The sequence below is a fragment of the Antechinus flavipes genome, chromosome 2, assembly GCF_016432865.1.
Source record: "Antechinus flavipes isolate AdamAnt ecotype Samford, QLD, Australia chromosome 2, AdamAnt_v2, whole genome shotgun sequence".
In the NCBI taxonomy this organism is placed as follows: Eukaryota; Metazoa; Chordata; class Mammalia; order Dasyuromorphia; family Dasyuridae; genus Antechinus; species Antechinus flavipes.
Window position 1 is genome coordinate 489926544 of NC_067399.1, and position 24586 is coordinate 489951129.

Sequence of the window (24586 nt, forward strand, 5' to 3'; positions counted from 1 at the left end):
AGGATTTGAACTTACTGAATCCAAATCCAGTAGTCTTATTTCTGTATTCAACCATCTTATACTCACTTAGTACATTAGTTTGGAATTTTGTGGAATCTGTTTTTGATGTTGAGCAGATATAATTTGAACAAAATATAGAATGTTAAATTTAACAATCTGGGCATATGGAAAAGGTAGAAATTTCTTTTCACATTATTCTTATGGTCCTAGGCATTAGTTACTATTATGTGTAAAAAATGCTAATCTAATCACATTTGTTATTTATCCAGCATAGTGTTCAGTTTCTGACAGAGGAACCAAGATCTGTTTTTTGGGAAGAGTAATGGTCCTACATGGCATCATCCTTCAGAGATCAGGAGACATAAGTAGTAAAGGTAATAAAGATTAAAATTGTTATTGTTCATCCTTTGTTCTCAGAAAGGATCCGTGGCATCAGGAGGATGATGTCTTGACTTGCAAGTAAACTGGATTTGCATGAGGCAGAGCTGGGAAAACCCATCAGACTCACTTTCTCTTCCAGAGTTATCAAAGTCCATTAGTAAGAAATAAGTCAGAACAACTGTCAGTGGCCTCAAATGCAGTGGGAGTCCTTGGCCTTTTTAAGCTAGGCCTTTCTCAAGTCTCAGTTTGTTTGGATTCATTCAGTTGTTAAAGGCTAGATAAGAATGGAGGCAAAAGATGACCTAATGTGCATTATGGAAGACTAACCATGTTAACTAATGTAATACAAATCTACTATGCAAACTCTTGAGGGGAAAAAGTCTGATAAAGCAAAGTGTTAGTCCTCTCACTACACATGTACATTGTACTATCAGTAACAGATATTAGTCAATAGTGTTAATTAGGTAAGCTGGAGAGAACAGTGGATTCAGATTCAGAAGATCTAAATTTGAATTCTGGTATAGCTAATTAGCATCTCAAGTCACTTCTCTGACTCTTAGTTTCCTTATCTCTAAATCAGTGGTAAGGAGTATTGCACTCTGATATCTAAAAACCCATTAAAAATTAATAATAAGAAAAATTAAATATTTGCTATCTTAGGCTCTTAGGGAGAGTGATAAGTAAGACAAGGTATGTGTCCTTGCAGTATACATTTACATTGCTGGATACTGAATAAAGTAACACAAAGAATATACCGTGTTTCCCCGATAATAAGACCTATCCCGAAAATAAGCACTCCCCTTACTGTGTAAGATTCTTCTAAAATAAGCCCTCCCCCGAAAGTAAGCCCTATTGAGATTGCTACTGTAGTGAAGGTGATCCCCTGCGCTACACGCTACATTATGGTACCCTCTGTATGCACCATCCTTCCCCCCCCACCAGGTGAAATGCACGCCGCGCTCCGAGTTGCATCCAATCAGAGCTGCAGCAGTGAGCGCGTCATCCTGTTCTTCCCCAGTGATTTGCTTGCTGGCGCCATTGAGAGCAGTGCCGGGAAGGAGAGATGAGGCAGGACAACATAAAAACTCGGTATGTAAGCGGGAGTGAGGGGGCATGATGGAGGATAAAAGGGGCATGATGGAGGATAAAAGAAGAACTCAGGGGGCATCATGGAGGATAGAAGGAGCACTCAGGGAGCATTGCTGTCAATGTTCATTAAAATAAGCTCTCCCCTGAAAATAAGCCCTCTGGTGTTTTTCTGTCCAAAAAAATAATAAGACAGTGTCTTATTATCGGGGAAACACGGTAGGGAAGTATCAGAAGACTTATCTGAATGATGCAAAGTGTAGGAGTTAGAACCAAAAAAACAATGTACAACAATGTAGCTGGAAAGAACATTAAGAAAACAGCTTGACTCCTGAAGGAGGAAGAAATGTATCTCTTTCTCTCTCTCTCTTAATAGAATTGGGAGATATGATTGTAGAACTTTGAATATACTGTCAAATTTAGTGAATGCTTTGGTTAGTTTTGTTGAATTTTTTTCCTTTCTTTTTTCCTTTTTAGTCTTTGGTGCAAGGGTAGCCCTTTGGAGAGGGGATGGAAGGACAGATGGATATATTTTTATTTAAAAGTGATGTAAAAGCAAAAGCTATCAATAAAAAATTTTACTTAAAGTAGTACATCATTTTATTTGTTGCAGATACACTTCTCTTCATAGTTCTCTCAGGTTTCAAAGTGAATGACATTCTCCTTATTCTAATATGCCAGAATTTGGTAAATAAATTCATGTTTAACCCTATTCATATATGTCATAATTACATCTCTCTTAAAATTTTGTGACCACAACTGCATGCATTATTTCACTGTGATTTATGTTAAAGTAAGTAATTTATTTACATCCATAAGTTATTTTAAAAGTAGCTTTTGTTTTGTTGTCTGCAAATACATTTTGAAAATGGGCATATCACAGTTAATCAACATAAGAGTATTATAATTAATTATTATGTATTTTGCTAGTCTGCATTATTAATTAATAATACACAACTAAATGAACACAATTTATAATATAGTACCTTACTTTCCCCTTTTCTATGCTTATCAAAGGAGGAATGTATGATGGAGTGATCAGGACTTAAAGAGAGCTCCATTGGTATGAGACTTGTGTTATGCCTCCCTTGAATCCAGTTAAAAAAATGCAGCTTAAGAGAGTAGCTAATGGTATAACTGTGTGCATGGTCCTATTTTTTTTTTTTAAAAGGTGATTAGAAGGAAGTTATAAACATTTTAAAGTGACTATGATGCAGAGAGCCCTAAGTTAGATGGACATTGGGGAAGATTTAAAAAAAAATCAGACAATTTGTAGTCATTGATTTTGTGGAACTTATATTCTTGTCAGTCTCTATCTTAGCTCTTCTGTCTGCATTTAAAACTCAGCATGCTTCATATGGAGCTCATAAATGTCCCCTAAAGCACCCTTCTTCCTGTCTTTCCAATCCCTCAGAGAGCATCATCAGCCTCCCAGCTTCATAACTTTGGCATCATCTTTGACTTACATAATTCTTCTTTATTTCCCTATTATAATCAGCTGCTAAATCTCCTCAATTCTGTGTTTGCAGTATCTTTTGCATTTGTCCCCACTACATCAAGCCTATCACTCACTTCATAGAACCATTAGAATAGCTTCCCAATTGATTTCTTTGTTGTTAGTCTCTTTACTACTTAATCCATCTACCCTGGAGAGGCGCAAAATCATTTTTTTTTTAAATTAAAGCTTTTTATTTACAAAGCATATGCATGGGTAATATTTCCAACATTGACCCTTACAAAACCTTTTCTTCCAAATTTCCCCTCCTTCCCCCCAATCCCTCCCTTAGCTGGCAGAGAGTCCAATACATGTTAAGTATGTTAAAATACATATTAAATCCAATATATGTATACATATTTATAGAGGTATCTTCCTGCACAAGAAAAATCAGATCAAGAAGGAAGAAAAAAAATTGAGAAAGAAAACAAAATGCAAGCAAAGAAAAACAGAGAGAGTGAGAATGCTATGGTGTTCCACACTCTGTTCTTACAGTTCTCTCTCTGGGTATAAATGGCTCTCTTCATCACTAAACAAGTGGCGCTGGTTTGAATCATCTCAATGCTGAAGAGAACCACGTCCATCAAAATTGATCGTTGTATAGTCATGTTGTTTTCATGTACAATGATCTCCTGGTTCTGCTTATTTCACTTAGCATCAGTTCATGTAAGTCTCTGAAATCGTCCTGGTGGTTGTTTCTTACAGAACAATAATATTCCATTACATTATTCACCACACTTATTCAGCCATTCTCCAATTGATGGGTATCCACTCAGTTTCTAGATTCTTGCCACTACAAAAACATTTTTGCACATGTGGGTCCCTTTCCCTACTTTAAGATCTCTTTGGGATATAATCCCAGTAGAAACACAACTGGATCAAAGGGTATGCACAGTTTGATAACTTTCTGAGCATAACTCCAAATTATTCTTCAGCCAAAATCATTTTTAAAACAGATTCCTGTCCAGTTCAAAAAGAAAGCATAAGTTTTTTATATCAATTCATTAATAATTTATTAAGTATCTACTATATACCAGGACAATGTTAAAGGCTGGAGATACAGAAACAGGAATGAAACACTATTTGTTATCAGCGAACTTAAAATTATTGGGAAGAAATATGCAAATCTGAGTAACTATAAGAAACATAAAAAGTAAAGTAAATTCTGGGGTAAAGCTACAGGCAGGTCAGGGTAGGGATGGGAAATCAGGAAAGGCTTAGGTGGAAGGTGTAACATTTGTCAAAATATCATCTAGCAAGTATTAAGCATTCACAATGTGTCAGGCATTGTATTAAGCAATGGATATTCAAAGGAATAAAAACAGCTTCTGTTTTCAAGAGTACTCAAATTTCTAATTGAGGGAAATAATATGTAAATATACAAGTTTGTGCAAGATATATCTAGAGTTAGATATAAACTAATATGGGAGGGAAATGGCCTAGGAACTGTGGGAACCCGGAAAAGATTCTTGTCAAAGTTAGGATTTGAACTGAGTTTAGAAGGATGCCAGGGAAATTAAGAAGTACAAGTGAAGAGGGAGATCATTTCAAGATCTCATGGAGGAAAGCTAAAAAGAAAGACCTGGGGCATAGATATAGAGTATTGTGCGGAAAGAATAGCAAGTAGGTCCATCTGGATATATTTGGTTATCTTTAGGAGAACAAAGTGTAAGCGGGCTAGTGATAGGGAGATACTGGAGTATTTTGAGTGAGGAAGTGATTCATCATGACTCCATTTAAAAAAAAATCATTTTGGCAGATGAATAGAAAGACACATGAATCTGAAGGATCTTTTTGAAAACTATTGCAGTAGTCTAGGTGAGAGATGATAAAAGGCCTGAATTTGGGTAATGGTTATGAGAGCAGAGAGATGAGAAGGTAGAAACAACAAAGTTTCAGATTAGAAAAGTAGAGTGAATAAGAATAAGGAGTATAGGGATAACATCAAGGTGATGATGCTGGGCAATTGGGAAGATAGTTTTCTTGACAAATATAATTAAGTTCAGGAGAGGGGAAAATTTGAAAGGAAAGATAATGAGTTATTTTTTGGATATATTGAGTTTCAGATGCTCAGTTTCATTTGAAAGATGCAGTCAAAATCCTGATTGCAAAAGATTTAGAAGAGAGTGGGAAGAGAGGAAGAAGAGGCAATGAAAATAGAAAACTTTTTAAAGTCAGTAGCTTGGCTTTGTGAGTTTGGTAGGATTTAGTCAGTCTTTTTTTTTTTTTTTTTTAAATGATAGGGAGTTTATAGGAAGGACTGAATGAACTAGTATGTAGGGAGAAGTTGAATTTTGAGAATGTGGTTGATAGTGGGGGTGATAATCCGTTGGAAAAGACAAAAGGAGATGAGATCATGGGTTTGTGTACAGTAATTAGCTTTGGCGAGAGGAGTCACCTCCTCATAGATGTGAAGAAGAATGTAATAAAAAATGACTTAGTGATGGGAAATGAGGTAGTAGGATGTGGGGAGAAGGGAAAAAGAGGAACCTCTTGGATAATGGCTTCAATTTTTTTCTTTTTCCTTTTTTTTTTTTTGGTGAAGAATGAGGGAATAGCTGAGAGGAGTAGGATAGGAGATTACACAGGAAGCTTGAGGAAGACAAGAAAGTTTTTTCCCTATACTGTACAAAATAGGATAGTGATTTTTATTTGGGAAAAGTGGACTTATTGTTTTCAGGTATTAAGGGTCACTTTGAGATTATTATTTATGTTAATACTATAGTGGACTTAATAAGCCTGGTTTTGTTATTTCCTCTCACTGTATTCTACATTTGAATAAAGGAAGTAGAAGATTTAGATAATTGGGGTTTGGAGTTTGGTAAGGTGTAATATGTGGTGGGACTAAAGGAATAAAGAATTTGTGAACAAATGATAGTTTGAGTTGAATTGGTTCACCAAAAAATTGGTATAAGAAAAGGAATAGTAGCTGCAGAAGAACTGAGAATACAGGAAATGGAGGTCATGGTTGAAGTGAAGAACTGGATTTGGGGTTGGCATAGGGAAAAATGGATGGATAAAAAGTTATTATCTGATAAAGTGAAGTTTTGAAGGAAGTCCAGGATTCTAAGAGGTAAAGATGAGGAGGGTTCCAGGGTGAGGAACAAACTTGTATAAACATACTGAAATGTGAGGTGGAATGTTGTATATGAAGAACAGGTAAGTAGCTAGATCAGAATATAGAGTGTGTAGAGTAGTAATGTATCATCTGTTTAAAGAGGTAAATGGAAATCAGATTGTGAAGGGTTTTAATGACAAATGAGTCATTATTTGACTGTCAAAAGGAGCCTGCCATTGGCTTCCATCAAGGTTTGAAACCTATGTGCAGCAGCCGTTACTTAACTTCCAATGCTATCAACAGGATGACTCAAATGTGGATAATCTCTATTCTAGAAATAATATGGAGCCTCTTAATAGAGGAAATGGAGTTGAATTTTAAAACAACTGTATGGAGGGATTGGAGAAGGGGAAGCTAGAAGCAGGAAAACCAATTAGGAGGCTATTTCAGTGGTCCCTGGAGAGCTAATAAGGACTTGAACTCAGGTAGTAGCCATGTAAGTAGAGAGAAGGTGAAGGATTTGAGAAATGAGGAGGAAGAATTGACAAGATTTGGGAAATGGTAAATGAAGGAGAGGAAAAGGAAGAAGTGAAAGAAAATAAAGAGTCAAGAGTTATTCCACAATTGAATGCCTAGGTGACTGGAAGTATGGAGACATCTTCAGCAGAAACAAGGAAGTTAGGAAGAATGAAAACAACAGGACTTAGAAAACCTGAGTTCAAGTCCTCTAGATCTGATGTTTTATAACTTTCCTACTTTGTGCCAATCACTTTGCTTCTAAACTTCGTGTTTTTGTTTGTTTGTTTGTTTTTTGCTGTGTTGTTTTTTGGGGGGATTGTCAATGAAATGAAGATATTAGAGTAAATTGTTTCCAGCTAGGTCCTTTCTACTGAATGATTTTTATAATATATCTTGACCACTTGACCCTGATATAGGGAAGGATTGAAGACAAAAGGAAAAGGGGATGGCAGAAGATGAGATGGATAGATAATATAATGGAAAAACCAATATGAAATTGTACAGACTTTGAGAAATAGTAGGGCCTGGTATACTGTGGTTCATGGCATCATGAAGAGCTGGATGCAACTGAACAACTGAATAACAAACTATTGACTCTTTATTCTTGATAAAATGCCTCAACTATGTCTACAGTAGAATTGTCTATCTTCTTGTATATTATATTAATGTGAAAGTAAATCCAAATTTTAGCCCCATTTTTTCATGACCTAGCAATTTTTAAGTTTTGCCATTTTAGAAAAATAACACTTTTCTAGAAAACGTAGTCCTTTATCTTGTGTGCAGTCGAGAATTATTACAGGTTTTTATTACGGGTAGTGACAAAACTGATTAAACTTCCTTAACATTTTTTTTCCTTCTGAAGTTCTTAGTACATATGTTTCTGAACACAGCATACTTAACTCAGTGACTGAAGAGTTATACTTTAACTGTATACTTTGCATACATTTGTGATTTGAAACAGGAAAAAAAAAAATACGAGACAGCTTGAATGGCGTGCTGTCAGTTTGGCTCTTCATGAATTGGCAATGGTCTCATTTAGGACCTTCAGATATGTCTCTGCCTGGACAGAATGAGAACATTTTGCATGTTCTTCAGGAGACAACCACTCCTTGTTGCCTCACACTATGCAGTGGTGCATGACAGTTGCCCTTCATTGCTGTCTTCTTGGAGCTTAACCTTTGACCTTCTACTTAGTCGCTGTGCTGCAGTTGGAGCAGGTTGGAGATGTTCATGAATGACGGGCATTGGCCTGCAACGTGCTTGTCATTATTTGACTGTCAAAAGGAGCCTGCCATTGGCTTCCATCAAGGTTTGAAACCTATGTGCAGCAGCCCATATTACTTAACTTCCAAGGCTGTCAACAGGATGATCAAATGTGCATAAAAAGATCAGAGAGCTGAATATATCTTCAATCAGAAGAGAGGAAGACTTTTTTTTCTCTTCTTTCTCTTTTTACATTTTTTTTTTTTTGTTAAATATATACAGATGACTTTCCTAGGGCCAAGAGGTTGAATCTTTTGCCAGGGTGAAAAAAGTGAACTGTTGTCTCCTGTGGTCCAAGTTTCAAATAGCACAATTTAGATCTGAACAGCTCTGCCAGTTAAACTCTCAGGCTTGTCTTGCATATCCTATCAGCTTTCAGCCAGTGAGGTAAGTGACTGGATGCTAGACCAGTGGTGCCTGAGGTTAGCTGTCAAGAAGGAATGTTGCTTTTGTATTTTATGTAATGTAACATAAGAGAGAGGAGGTCAGTGTGTGATTTGTGAAGCTGAGGGAAAATTTAACATAACCAAGAGAAGAGTGCTGGTGATTATTGTCTTATTTCAGGTTATTTTTGTTTTCAAGAGAAAGAGAAAGCTTAATTGACACTGGTAAAAATCATGGTCATTTCAGAAGTGTTTTGATGTTACAGTATAGATTGTTCAGATATAGAAAAGTGGAGATTGATATTTATGTTTTTGCTTAATTCTAAACCTTAGCATAAATAGCATACATCTTGAAAGTTGAGAGGAACAATGATAATACTGGTGTTCAAATACATGAAGGGTTCTAGTTATTGTTTTGTCTACTTACTTTGAGAATATGCCATTGACGTATAGATCTTTAAGATTCACAAACTGCTTTATGTTTGTCATCTTATTTGATTCTTACAACTATCTTGTGAGGTAGATCCTAGAGGAATGCTTTTCTCCACTTTTGCACATGAACAAAGTCAGTTTCAGAGAAGTTGGGTATTTGGCCATGGCAAGTGTTAGAGGTCTTTATGACTCTAGTAACAACTATTCTGTGACGTAGATCCTAGAGGAATGGTGATCTGGGGACTAAGCGATGACACTGAGGGGTTAGCACTGAGAGGATGATCTACCATCATCCTTATTAAGAATTCTTCTGTGTTATGAATTTACTGGTGGTGGGGGTAGGAAAGAGGAATTGAGAGAATGTGAAAGGATGTAAAAACATAGATACTTTCATTAATTTCCTTTAATTCTTTTTTTCTTTGCTATCCTCAGGGAAAGATGTTTTTTTTTTTTTCTGATTTAAGAATGTCATTGTATGAGATGATTGAGTCCAGTTCCAATGATCTTGTGATGAAGAGAGCCATTTATACCCAGAAAGAAGACTGTGGGAACTGAATGTGAATCACAACATAGCATTTTCACTCTTTTGTTGTTGTTTGCTTGCATTTTGTTTTCTTTCCCTTTTTTTCCCTGTTTGACCAGATTTTTCTTGGGCAGCAAGATAATTGTATAAATATGTTTTATATTTTAACATGTATAACATATATTGGATTACTTGCCATCTAGGGAAGGAAATGAGGGGAAGGAGGTGGGGGAAAGGAGGGGACAATTTGGAGCACAAGGTTTTGCAAGAGTCATGTTGAAAAATTGTCCATGCATGTGTTTTGAAAATAAAAAGCTTTAATAAAAAATAAGGTCATAGTAGATTTGGTATAGATATCATTCTCTCAAAATTATAGACTCAGTAGACCTTGGAGATTTCACTACAATCCTTCATTCTTGATGATATTACTGATACATTCTCTTGTACTTATCTGGCATAATCCCATATTTTTTTATCCAGTGACCCCATTTGGGGTTTTCTTAGCAAAGATACTGGAGTGGTTTGCCATTTTGTTCTCCAGCTCATTTTACTTTTGAAGAAACTGAGGCAACCAGGATTAAATGCCTTTTCTAAAGTCATACAGATAATAAGTATTTGAAGCTAGATTTGAATTTAGGAAGATGAGTCTTCTTGACTCCAGGCCCAGCAAGCACTCTGTTCACTTAGTTGCCCTATAATTCCACATACTCCATAGATTTTTTTCTGAACTAATTGGCATAGCTAAACACTCTTGCTTCTTGTATTTTGTCTATCATAGATAGGATTGTATCTCAGAGCTAGAAGGGACAGAAGAAATATGCAGCTTTTATCTGTCCAAAGGATGATGCTGTCCACATTCCAGGCAAATGAGTAATAATAATGATGATGATATATAATAATAGTTATAACTTATAGCTCACTTTACAGTTTTCATAGCCTTTTACATATTTTAGCTCACTTGTCCACCCAACTGTGAGATAGATACTATTGTTATATAATATATATATTGCTATATATCTTTTGTGATGGATACCAATCAGGGGATTTTGTACTAAACCCTCTGTGGTGCAGTGGATAGAAAGTTTATTAGCTGTGTGATCCTGGGCAAGTCACATCACTTTCTTTGCCCCAGTTCCTTATCTGTAAAATGAGAAGAATAAGGTAAAGGAAATGGCAAATTACTCCAGTATTTTTGCCAAGGGGAAAAAAAAAAACCCAAATAGGGCCACAAAGAATTCAATACAGCTGAAACGACAACAATCAGAATAGTATCCCTTTATTAAATATCCTTTGATAAAACAATTTTATTTTATTTCAGAACTACTTCTAGTAATGTTTTTTTGCGTCAGCTACAACACATTGTTTAGCTAGAAACTGATTCTGCTTTCTAGTCAAATTGTCTTGATTCCATTCACATTAAGGTAAATTCAGAGCTATATTTCCTATGCTCTGACTGGTGGCAAGAGAGAGAGAAGGCAAAACAGTGTGGGGTGTGTGTGTGTGTGTGTGTGTGTGTGTGTGTGTGTGTGTGTGTGTGTTTTATGCATTGAATATAGCTCCTTGTAGGACAGTGTTGATCAACTTCTGAAATATAGTTTGCCTTTAATCTTCCAGGTTGGCTGAATGAGTTTGAGATTTCAGAAGTGGGAGGATTCCAAAGAAATGGAAACTCTGGATAGGACAGAGGAAAGTTGGGTATGAAAATTTAAGGAAAAAAAAAAAGGTTTGTGCTATTGGAGGATCTAGTGAATCATTTATATTAATGCTCCAACATGTCTCTTAGCTCATTTCTGCAATTTCAGGTCACAGTAGAAGCAACTAATGGCCCAGAGGACAGACATGTCAGAAAGACCAGAATCCAAATTAGCCTCAGATGCTTTTTTTTTTTTTTTTAACTAACTACGTGACCTTTGGCAAGCCACTTAACCCTCTTAGAATTAGAATTAGAATTCTGTAAAAGAAGAATAGCATCTATCTCATAGGGTTGTTGTGAGGAACAAATAAGATATTTTTAAAAAAGCCCTTAGCAAAGTGCCTGCTGCACTGCAGGTACTATATAAATGCTACCTCTTTGCAAGCAAAAAATGGATTTTAGCCAAGTTGAAACAGGGATACCATTGACTACAATAATGTTAATAAAGAGAATAATAAAATAAAATTGAATGCTGTGTAATGTTAATGTGCAATCTTGACATCTAAGAAGTAACAGGGTGATGAGGAGGGGAATCAACTATGAATATTGCTTATTCTCAATAGAAGTTGATAGATTGATTTGCATAATTATAAATGATTGTTGAAAAAACAAAAGTCATATATATATATGTATATCTGTGTGTTTATGTATTTATATATCTACATCTTTTTTTTTTTTTTTTTTTTTTTTTTTTTTAAAGACCAAGTCACCTCTGGTCCGCCTTTTGTAAGCAGCTTATCTGGCTGAGATCCCTATGGTTTAAGAAGTGTGGGTTCAAACCTTTTGTCTGTTTAGACTTAAGTATAGTAGTTGTGAAATATCTGTATAAAAGCAAAGTAGAGGTTAAGGTACCTTAAGGGCAATGATTTCTTATCTTGCTTTTACTAGTGATGGTGTCAACAGGCACTAAAATGTGATGATCTACTCTTCCTTTTGATAAAAGAAAATGACCTGCCTAGTTTGTATGGAGAGAGAGGTGCCCGAGGCAGATTACATCCTCACCTCTCATAGTATCAGCAGGTATGAAAATAAAAAAAAAGACCAGCCTCTATCTGTTTATTGTAAAAGTATTTGACATTTCTGGCTCCTGATAAAATGTACTGGGATGGGGGAGTGATAATGGGCAAAGGGAAGAAGGGAGGAAAGAAGCAGAAGCAGAGCTTCCAAATGAGAGATTTAAGGACTTTTCAGAGCCCTACTTATTGTGTGAGTGTCTGGTATATGAGGAAGAGGACCCTTCTGGTGGTAGTGCCTTGTGGCCTCAGCCAAGAGATGCTATCTCTTCCAGTCTGTCTCTACTCCCTAGTCTATTTTAGAGCCAAGGTTCTTAACATAGCTAGAGTTTAGTTGTGACATGGCAGTATTCTCTAAAGTGTAATCTGAGACTGAAGCTGCTTGTGGAATTTATGTGCTGTGATTCTGACCTTACAAAACAGGAGTTGCAAGTCAGACCTCAAAGCAGGTTTGCCTCCTCAGTATTATAGACTCGCCTCCTCAGTATTATAGACTCAGTTGCTTAAGAGAATAGAATTAAGAAAACTCTGGGAAGTAAGGGAGAGGGGAATTGGAGTTATTTTTAATTGTTGTAGAATTTAGGGCCTTTGAAAAGGTAATTGAATAGATTCACTTAAGACCCTAAAACATGAATCTTTGGGAAGAGCTTCAGAAAATGTTTTAAGTGACAGCTCAGAGTATTTCAGAATAAGATAGATTTTTTTTTCCTCTCGTGTCTGACCTGGAAAAATTCAGTGTTACTTTATAGTAACTATAGTAATCCTCTTATAAAGGATATTATAATAATTATCTCTTAAGTTACCTATACAAATATTATACCTAAAGTTGGTGCCATTGCCTTATTTTAACTAAGTGAGAAATAATAATTTCATAGAAAAAAATCACCAGAAAAAATTGTTTTAAAAGAAGAATAAGACTACAAAAATAAAGAGCAGGGTGTAGTAGAAAGAGTGATAGATTTGGAATGAGGAGACCTTACTTTGAATTCCAGCTTTACCTCTGACTGTGTGACCTTGGGCAAGTTTCTTAGCTTTTCAGTTATAGTTATCTAATTTATGAAATAGAAGAAATTATACCGTATGCTTCTGAGGTCCCTTGTGGCTATAATGCTATTATTCTAGAATCCTGTACTCAGTAGTAAGGTGCATAATTTTGTATTTTGGAGCACTTGAGGAAATGTTAAAGCTACTCATCAGAACCTACTTTGATAAGAAAATAATATTAAAAATGTCTTCAGCGAGGAAAAAAGTATTACAGTTAATTATTCTGTTAGTAATAGTAAACTAACCAAAACTTTAAAAAAAATGAATTGCACCATCACATGCCTATTAGCAAAGTTTTTAAGAGGTAGAGAATGCAAATGAAATCACAGTTTGAAAACTATACACTTCTATTTACAAATTAATAAGCCATTTCAAATGTCAGCATAGTTTTTAAACCAAGATTTTCTTCAACAGCATCTTAACAATTTTATGATTCTATTTTTACTGATTCCATTTTTGTCTTATCCAGCCAGCTAATTTTTATGCTTCTGTGAGCCAGGTACTTTGTTTTCTTCCAAGAACTATGCCTCTATGAACAAAAACTAAAATTGATAACCATCACACATAATAGAGTCATGTAATGGCAAAAGTTGCCACAATGGTAGCTCATTCTTTCTACAGTGAAAAAGCACAGCTGTATTTTTACCTGGCATTATACTTAGCATGTGTTGCTCAAGTTATAGTGGAATTAAAAATTGTTATTTATTAAATTTTTTGTGCCTTTGTATAATTGCTAGATGAACAAATAAATTTTTATTTTGCATCTACAGGCAGGCTAAGATGATGTGACTTATGTAGCTGTGTGGTGTAACTCTTTAAAATAGAAGATATATGAAAGTCATGAATAGAATTTACAGCTTTGCCTTGTCTCTCAATAAAGAGAAACAACTGCCCTATGATCTCTGCTATAATGTAGACAACATGGGAAAGCAGAAAGGATGTAGGTCTTGCAGTCAGGAGATCTGGTTTTGAATTCTGGTATCAACATTTATCTTTTGTCTGATTTTTTTATGTTTTTAGCTTGTCTGTAATATCTGCTTGGTGTAGTAGAAAGCATGCAGAATCTTACAACCCAGAGGGAGCTTAAAAACTATCTAATTCAATCCATTTCTGAACAGGTAGCCCCTTTACAACGTAACAGTGAGTGAGAACTCACTGCCATCCATTTTACATTGGTTAGCTTTAATTATCACGAAGTTCTTCCTGACATTATGTCTAAAAATATTTCTTGTTGATTTTTAAAATCCTAAGCATAAGACTTTATTCATACTCTAGTTAAATTTCTTCTTAAGATCTGGCCCACTATTTTAGAATGTCAAAATACCTTCATTTTGGAGCCTGACTGTTATTCACCACATTAGTTATTCCTTAATTTGGATTACCCCATAATCAGTTATCACTGACTTTGAGTACATTATTTGTATATTGCACTGCAGACCTTCCAAATTGATAACTGTTATTGATTACTTTGTTGGGTTCCATTTTTCAACTAGTTCCAAATATGTCTAACAGTTGTCTTAACTAAATCTGTGTTTCTGTCTCGTCCATAAGAAGAATCTGACAGATTTTGACAAATCCTTACTTAAATTTATACCTGTAGCATTTTCCTAATCCACCTGTGTAGAAAACTGTCAAATTCGAGGATTTGGGTTACAATTCTAGTTTTATTACTATAGTTTATTTTTCTATAAAATGATGGTAAAAAAATACTTGTACCAACTACAGAGGAGCATTGAGGAATGTATCGTGAACCCTTTAAAGTACCATATGAATATGTAATTATTTTTGTTAGTAGTTGAACAAACATCATCTTATGGCCAGGAAATTTGGGCAATAATTTCAGCAAATCATTTCTCTCTGAGCCTTGTAAAATGGGGCAGCATGGCATAGTTAATAGTTCCCTAGATTTTGAGTCTGGAGGACCTGAGTGTGAATTCCTGACTGAGATATTAAGTTTTTGTTTCTGAGTAAGTCACTTATCTTTTGAATTCCCAATTTCCTCATCTGTAAAAAGAGGAGATTGGACTTCATGAGGTCTTAGTTCTTATCTCATTTGAAATCTATAATAAAGTAAATAATCTTTAAGATTGCTTTTTAATATAGGTCAACTTTAAAATCTTCTGGAGTTTAAAATTGTCTCCTTAGTACATTATGCATATCCTAAATGGGGATGACTTTGTTCTATTTTATGTGTGGAAACCAACAAATACCTCTGATATCTTGTGGAACTGAGTCATCACTGAATTTTTGAAGGCTTTGACAGCAAAACACAAAGAATCTTTGACAGATTCTCAGTTGTTGCAAAAACTTTAAGTATTGTCTCAGTAATAGGCCCAGCTGAATATGGAAAGACTTCTCTGTAGTTGACTGGGCTCTTGATGATATAAAATTCTTTGAATCCATGGAATAAACAAAATTGAAAAATGTCCCTCAGACTTATGTAGAATTTCAATTCCATGGATACAGTAATAATTGAAGTTAAGAAGAAAAGAAGGTGCTAAGAGTCATAGTTTTTAGAGTACCTCAAATGTTAAATAATCTATTGATAATCTAAATGTGAGATTCTTGTTCAGTGACTCTAGAGAGAGAACATTCTACTAGAGGAAATGAATCCTATCAATTTTGACATTCTTGATATAAATCAAATCAGAAGATAGAATGAAGTTGCAACAAAATGTAAAGATGACTGGGTTATCCTCTGAAAGACAAATCACAAAGAGATCCTGACGTTGGCTCTATCATGTATCTAAGGGCAACAAGAAATGTAATTTTATGGTACATTTGTTCACTCTATATTGCAGTGCATATGATAAGCATATCTACTGTGAAAATAGTTGCAGTTTATGTTTCAATATTTGTTGCAGAGAAAGAGAAAGCAGAGAAATTCTATGGAGATTTAGATTAAAACTGCTTCAGATTAAATCAGAATATAGGAACGTACTCAATATAACAGAGCTAAAATGGGAATAGTGAAAGATATAAAAAAAAAGTTGGAAAAATTAAGAGTAAAAAAATGAGAAAGACCAAAAATATGTAAACTAAATGGAAGTCCTAAGGCTTATCAATTATGGATACTTTCTTTGAGAAGAAAGCCAGGAAGTATTAGACATGGAAATTATGTAATAAGATCATTTAACATGAAATTTGTTATATTTTAGCAGATTTCACTTCTTATATAAGACTCATTTCTTATTCAGTTGTCTATTGTAGTCAAGCCACTATATATTAGAGCATAGATCGAAATCAGGTTTTTTGAAGCATACTTTTTAAAATTTTATTTTATTTCTTTTTCTTTTTTTATTATTGCTTTTTATTAACAAAACATTTGCATGGGTAATTTTTCAACATTGATCCTTGCAAAAACTTCTGGTCCAACTTTTTCCCTCCTTCCCTCTCCCTTCTCCCCTAGATAACAGGTAGGCCCATACATGTTAAGTATGTTAAAGTACATGTTAAATACTTAAGTATGTTAAAGTACATGTTAAATACTATATATATATGTATATATATACACATATATATATACATATATATATAGTTATTTTGCTGCACAAGAAAAATCGGATTTAGAAAAAAGGTAAAAATAACCTGGGAAGAAAAACAAAAATGGAAGCAAACAATAACAGAAAGAATGGAAATGCTATGTTATGGTCCACACTCATTTCCCAGTGTTCTTTTGCTGGGTGTAGCTGGTTCTGTTCATCACTGATCAGTTGGAACTGATTTGGATCCTCTCATTGCTGAATCCTTCAGAATTGATCCTCATATAGTATTGTTGTTGAAGTGTATAATTATCTCCTGGTTCTGCTGATTTCACTTAGCCTCAGTTCATGTAAGTCTCTCCATGTCTCTCTGTATTCATCCTTCTGGTCATTTCTTACAGAACAATAATATTCCATAACGTTCATATACCACAATTTACTCAACCATTCTCCAATTGATGGGCATCCATTCATTTTCCAGCTTCTAGCCACGACAAAAAGGACTGCCACAAACATTTTTGCACATACAGGTCCCTTTCCCTTCTTTAAGATCTCTTTGGGATATAAGCCCAGTAGTAACATTGCTGGATCAAAGGGTATGCGCAGGTTGATAACTTTTTGAGTATAGTTCCAAATTGCTCTCCAGAATGGCTGCATCCATTCACAACTCCACCAACAATGTATCAGTGTCCCAGTTTTCCCACATTCCCTCCAATATTCATCATTATTTTTTCCTGTCATCTTAGCCAATCTGACAGGTGTGTAGTGGTATCTCAGATTTGTCTTAATTTGCATTTCTGTGATCAATAATGATTTGGAGCAGCTTTTTATATGAGTAGAAATAGTTTAAATTTCATCATCTGAAAATTGTCTGTTCATATCCTTTGGCCACTTATCAATTGGAGAATGGCTTGATTTCTTAAAAATTAGTCACTTCTCTATATATTTTGGAAATAAGGCCTTTATCAGAACCTTTAACTATAAAAATATTTTCCCAGTTTATTGCTTTCCTTCTAATCTTGTCTGCATTAGTTTTGTTTGTACAAAAGCTTTTTAATTTGATATAATCAACACTTTCTATTTTGTGATCAATAATGATCTCTAGTTCTTCTTTGGTCACAAATTCCTTCCTCCTCCAAAGGTCTGAGAGGTAAACTATCCTATGTTCTTCTAATTTGTTTATAATCTCTTTACATCTTTACATCTAGATATGAACCCATTTTGATTTTATCTTGGTTTATGGTGTTAAAGTGGGTCAATGCCTCGTTTCTGCCATACTAGTTTCCAATTTTCCCAGCATTTTTGTCAAATAGTGAATTCTTATCCCCAAAGTTGAGGTCTTTGGATTTGTCAAACACTAGATTGCTATAGTTATTGACTATTTTGTTCTGTGAACCTAATCTATTCCACTGATCAACTAGTCTCTTTCTTAGCCAATACCAAGTGTTTTTGGTGACCACTGCTTTATAATATAGTTTTAGATCAGGTACAGCTGGGCCACCTTCATTGATTAAAATCAATATCAAACTAAAAGAATGTTTGAAAATGAGAAGAGGGTATGACATTCAATTAAGGCAGCTTCAGGTTGACCTCAATGCTGAAAAATTAGAAGTGGATGAAAAGAACAAAGTTGTCTTAAGATTTACAAATAAAGTTTAATCAGTGTAATTGGTGATGTAAATAATTTGCCAAAAAAAAAAAAAAAGTGAAATCACCTCAGCCAAAGAACATGATCTTGCCAGAGAGCCTTGCCATTTGGGGGAAATGTTAATTGAGAATATAAATTTATTTGTTGTTCTTCCAGAGGAGACTGGTGGAAGATTATGAGCAATATGAGTAATAAATACTGGGAAATAGTAGAGAGTAAATCAAATTTTAAGAAAGCTTTGGTAGGTAAAATAATCTTCAAGGCATTTAAGAATAAAACTGGAAGGAAAGGCAACTAACAGGCAAAAAAGGAAAAGACCTGTAAAAATAAATTTATGCTAGACACTTTTCCCCTCATTAATGATCATGAAATTATTACATTTGGATTTTTTTTTTAACATCCTAGTCCCTCGTGAACTGTGTGACTAAGTAGAAATGTCATTAGAGGAAAGGAAGAAGAGCTGGACTAAAGCAATTATACCTAGAAAAAGTCTGTCCTAGAGGTGACAGAATTTTGAGGACAATGAGGGATTGATTTTTAAAATATCTTAGCGGGGAAGAGAACTGATTTTGAAAAAATTAGTCCTTATTAATTTTTAAATGGTGACGAATAATTACTAGCCCATTTGCCTATTTTCCTATATCTACAGTTTTTAAAAATAATTTTACAATTTATGATTTTATACAATTTGTGCAATTATTTATACTATATAATTTTGTAATTTACATTCATATTAAGGACATCATGGAAGAAGATATGAAAAGTGGACAAATACCTTTTTGAATATTGACCAAAGGAACTCTGGGAATGTTTAGCTTGGAAAAGAGAAGACCTTGGGGATATGATAATGATCTTCAAGTACTAGAAGGACTGCCATGTAAAAGAGGAATTAGATTCATTCTATTTAGCTACAGATGGCAAAACCAGGAGTAGTGGATGGAAATTACAAAGAGACAAATTTAGAATTGGTGTCAGGAAAAAAAATGTTTGATAATTTAGAGATATCCAAAAGTGCATTTGCCATCTCAGGAATTAATCAATATATTCTTTCTCATTAGAGACTTTTAGGCAGATGTTGCAAGTTCATTTGTTAGGTGTGTTGTTCCATGGATTATAATAGATGACCTCTGAGATACATTTTAGCCCTAGAATTCTCTGATTCTGTGATACTGTACCACAAGTCACAGTTCTTTAGTCATACAATTAAACTGAAAAGTCTAGAAAATTAATGATCCCATTGTGGTTATTGTTAACTATGTAAAAGCTTTTAATTCAGTGGAGACCAAACAAGTTCCCTCCTATTCATATGTTTAAATTATACCAAAATTCCTTGAACGGGGTACCAACAGAAATGAGCTGTTCAACCCTTTGATTATTAATATCAAGTGAAACATAAAATGGACATGTGTACATGAAAAGTATTTGCAACTGTGGTGGAGGATGTCCAGGAGAGAAATTGTAGAGGGATCCCTTAGAGATGCAAAAGTTCTCTTTATATTTTGGTTATCAGATAACATTGTTCTAGATTAATCAATAATGTATAGCTTCTTAAATAATACTGTTAATCATTCAAAAGAGTTTTATGAAATAATCCACCCAGATAAAACTCAAGACATTGAAGAATACCTATTGCCTATCTTATGTTATGCATTTGGATGAACAATCCATGAAGTTTTGGGTTTTTTGAAGCATTTAAAAATTTTTTTTAAGAGCTAAATTTTTTTTTCATGAAAACTTTTTATTTTTCAAAACATATGCATGGACAATTCTTCAACATTAGCCCTTGTAAAACCTTGTGTTCCAATTTCCCCCCTTCTTCCACGCCCTCCCCTAGATGGCAAGTAGTCTAATATATGTTAAAAATGGTAGAAATATATGTTAAATCCAATATATGCATACATATTTATACAATTATAGTGCTGCACAAGAAAGAGCAAATCAAATCAGTTAAAAAAAAGAGAGAGAGAGAAGCAAAATAAAATGCAAGCAAACAACAACAACAAAAAGAGTGAAAATGCTATGTTGTGAACCACATTCAGTCCCCACAATCCTCTCTCTGGGTGTAGATGGCTGTCTTCATCACTGAACAATTGCAAATGGTTTGAGTCATCTCCTTGTTGAAGAAAGTCATGTCCATCAGAATTGATCATCATATAATATTGTTATTGCCATGTACAATGATCTCCTGGTTCTGCTCATTTCCTTTAGCATCAGTTCATGTAAGTCTTCCCAGGCCTCCCAGAAATCATCCTCCTGGTCATTTCTTACAGAACAATAATATTTCATAACATTCATATATCACAGTTTATTCAGCCATTCTTCAACTTATGGGCATCCATTCAGTTTCCAGTTCCTTACCACTACAAAAATGGGCTGCCACATTTTTACACTTGCAACCCATAAAATTGATCGATAGTGCCACATTCTAAACTAAAGATGCAGATGAGCAATAATCCAAGCCTAGAATTGAATGCTAGAAGGAAAATAGCTTGAATTGCTTTTGGAAAATTGTACATTAATTTAAATAACGCTAAGCTTTTTCCTGAAAGAAAAGCCTGTCTTCTAACAGCATTCATTCTTTTGTTGAATTTTAGAATTAAAATTATACATCACCCAAAAGACACGGAAGGGCAGATAGATGGATATGAGTAGATTACAATTTACTTTTAGTCATAAATTTTGAAAGAGAAGTGGCATAAGAGGTGTTATTACAGAAATGTGTGAGAGGAAAAAAAGGTAAGAAATTTAAATGACAAGAGTAAGAAATGTCTGAAAGTCAATCTTTTGTGCTCCACTGGAAGAAAATTTGAGGAAGGCCTCTTGCATGTCTGGTTGGAACTCCTCAGGGTATTTCTGTGTCTTTGGGGACAGTAATCACAATAAAATGTTAAGGTATGTTTGTAAAGATGATCGTGCCCCTTAAATTAGTTTATTATTATTACTTTAAAGATTTCAGTTGTAGATCATTCTGTGTCTTAGAATAGGTTTGTATTTATATTGTCTCTTAAATTACATATAAAATTACACAGAAAACTTCCTGAGCATATACTTGATGTACACTCCATTGAAATTGTGGGTCAGTTTTGTAGTTTACAATCTAAAGGTAGAATTAGATATGCTACATATTACATATATGCCACAACTAAATTTTTGATCTGACATTCATAAATTAGGAATTCATTAAATTCTTTTTTATACTTCTATAATCAATTCTAATATTTTGCTAATCTTTTAAAATTATTTAGTATTTTCTGTAATTGCATGTAAAATAAATTTTTATTTTTTTCATTTTTAATTTTTGAATGACAAATCCTCTTCCTTCTTCCCTCACCACCTCCCTTATTAAGAAGTCAAGAGATTCAATACAGTTTATACACCTGTAGTCTAGTAATAAAAGCAAATAGACTAAAAAAAAGTCAAGAAATTAAAAAAAAATACTCCAAGCTGTATTCAGACACCATCAATTCTTTGGAGACAGATGATATTTTTCATTCCTGAGAATAGCTAAGTCATTCACATCTGATTGCCTTACAATGTTCTTGTTATTTTGTATACAATACTTTTCACTTTGCATCAACTCATATAAGTCCAGGTTTTTCTGAGAGCATCCTGTTCATCATTTCTTATAGTGCAATAGTATTCCATATGATCACATACCACAATTTGTTCAGCCATTTGATGGGCATCTCCTCAATTTCCAGCTCCCTAGCACCCAGAAACGAGATGCTGTAAATATTTCCATATAAATAGATCCATTTTCCTTTTGTTTTTTATCTCTTTTTGTATACAGACCTAGTAGTGGTTCTGTTAGGTCAAAGGGTATGAATGGTTTTATAGCCCTTTGGGTTCCATATTGTTCTACAGCAATTTGATTGAATCAGTTCACAATTCTACCAACAATGCATTAATATCTTTTTTCCCCTCATATCTCCTTCAGCAATTGTTATTCTCCTTTTCCTGCCCTATTAGTTAATCTAACAGGTAGTACTTATTAGGTACTAAGATAGTACCTTAGAAATGTTTCAGTTTGTATTCCTCCAGTCAGTAGTGATTTAGATCACTTTATCTGAAAACTGTTCATATTTGTTGATCATTTATCATTGGGAGAATGGCTGCTATTTTTATAAATTTGACTTTCTATATAGCTTTGAAATAAGACCTTTATCAAAGAGGCTTGCTTCATTTTTTTCATGGTTTTGATTGCTAAATATATTTCTCTTCATCCTATTTCTCTCCCATCTATTCTATTCTCTCCTTTCACTCTGTCCCTCCAAATATTTTGCTTCTGACTATTGCTTCCCCTAATCTGCCCTCCCCTCTAGCATTTTCCCACATCTTTGTCATCCCTTCCCCTCCTACTTTCCTATGGGGGAAGACAGATTTGTATATCCAATTTTGTGTGTATGTTATTTCCTCCCTATTTAAATTCTTATGAGAGTAAGGTTCACTTACCTCCCCACTCCTGCCTTCCTTCCCTCCACTGTAAAAGTCTTTTCTTGCTTCTCTTATGTGAGATAATTTGTCCTCTTCTACCTCTTGCTCTTCCTTTTTCCCAATGTATTTCTCTCTCATCACTTTTTTTTAGCTGTCATCCCTTCATATTTATATACTCCTAATTGTCCTCATAATGAAAGTTTTTATTAGTTACAAGTAACATCTTCCCATGAAGAAGTGGAAACAATTTAATCTTATTAATCTTTTTATCTCTTTGTTTCTCTTGAGTTTTGTATTTGCAAATCAGATTTCCTATTCAGTTCTGTTTTTTTCATTAAGAATTCTTGAAAGTTTTTTATTTCATTGAATATCCATTTTTTTCCCCTTGAATAATTATACTGTTTTGCTGAGTAGATAATTCTTGGTTTTAATCTTAACACCTTTGCCCTCTACGATATCATATTCCCAAACCATCAGATCCTTTAATGTAGAAGCTACTAAATCGTGTGTTATACTGACTGTATCAGGCTTTACAGTACTTGAATTTTTTCTTGCTGGATGCTTGCAATATATTCTCTTTGACCTAAGAGTTCTGGAATTTGACCATAATATTTCTGGGACTTTTCATTTTGGAATCTCTTTCAGGAGATAATCAGTGGATTCTATATCTATTTTTCCCTCTGGTTCTAGAATATTAGGATAGTTTTCCTTAATGTTTTCTTCAAAGATGCTGTCTAGGTTTCTTTTTTGGTCATGGGCTTTTAGGAAGTCCAATTATTTTAAAATTATCTTGCCTGGATCTATTTTCCAATGTTTTTCCAGTGAGATTTCACATAGCCTTCTGTTTTTTCCTTTCTTTGATTTTGTTTCATAATTTCTTGAGTTTTCATAAAGTCCTTAGCTTCCATTTGCTCAATTCCAAGTTTTGAGGAATTATTTTCTTCAGTGAACTTTTGTATTTCCTTTTCTATTTCGGCAGTTCTATTTTTTAAGTTCTTCAGTGAATTTTTGTATAACCTTTTCTATTTGGCTTGTCATAACATTTTTCTTTTCATTGACTTTTGTACTTTTTTTTTTTAATATAATTTGCCCTAGTCTGGTTTTTAAGGAAATATTTTCATCAATTGTTTTGGTGTCTTCTTTGCAAAGCTGTGACTCATTTTTCACGATTTTCTTGCATTTACCCCATTTCTCTTCCCAAGTTTTCCTCCACTTTTCTTATTTGATTTTCAAAATCTTTTTTTAGTTCTTCCATGGCCCGATACCAATTCATATTCTTCTTGGAGACTCTGGATAATGGAGTGTGTATATCTGAATGTGTATGTGTTTGTTTTTTGCAAGCAATTGAGGTTAAGTTACTTGCTCAGGGTCACACAGCTAGTAGGTGTAAAGTTTTGGATTTGAACTCAGGTCCTCCTGAATCCAAGGCTGGTGCTCTGTCCATTGTATCATCTAGCTGCCCCTCTTTTAAAAATTTATTAAAAACAAAACAAAACAGAATAAAGGTCAGTTAGGTGGTGCAGTGGATAGAACTATTCTAAGCAAATTATAGTTAAGAAAAAATATATTTATATATACATATCTATATACATACACATGCACATACATACACACACATTTCCTCCCCCCCCACCCCTCACACACATATACACATATAAATCTTTCCTATGCCTGCTGATTCTGCTTTAATTCTGCTCTTTAACTTGCCTTATTATTAATCTCATCCCACCCATGGATCCTTCCCTTGTCTTCTTTCCCCACTCTTTGTTTTCCTTTTCATCCCTCCCTCCGCCCACCCCTTATTTCTTTATAGATTTTGTAGGGAGATATACCCTTCATAGTGTATATGCAGTGTTGCCTACTTAACCCATTCCTGATATGAGGAGATTTTCAGAATGATAAACCCCCTCTAATGCCTCTGTGTCTGTTCTTCCTCTGCACCTCATTTATATAACATAATTTCTATTTTAACCTTAATTCTGCCCCAGTCTTTCTTTTGAACTACCCTATTGTTGAAGTCAATCTTAACATATAGTATACATTTCCCATGTAAAAAAAAAAAAACCAAGCATAAACAATTTATCCATGTTGAGTTCCTTGAAATGATTTTTGATATTGGCTCTTATGTTAAA

At 34.3% G+C, this 24586-nt stretch overlaps 1 protein-coding gene and 1 long non-coding RNA gene across 4 annotated transcripts in view; both read left to right on the forward strand.

Moving 5' to 3' along the window:
* The window catches only part of FTO (FTO alpha-ketoglutarate dependent dioxygenase), a 435871-nt gene that overhangs the window by 27350 nt on the left and 383935 nt on the right, over positions 1–24586 (forward strand). The window lies entirely within an intron of this gene.
* LOC127550713 (uncharacterized) lies at positions 1066–2058 on the forward strand. The gene is made up of 2 exons (XR_007950923.1): positions 1066–1470; positions 1945–2058. It is a non-coding gene; the product is annotated as an uncharacterized LOC127550713 (long non-coding RNA).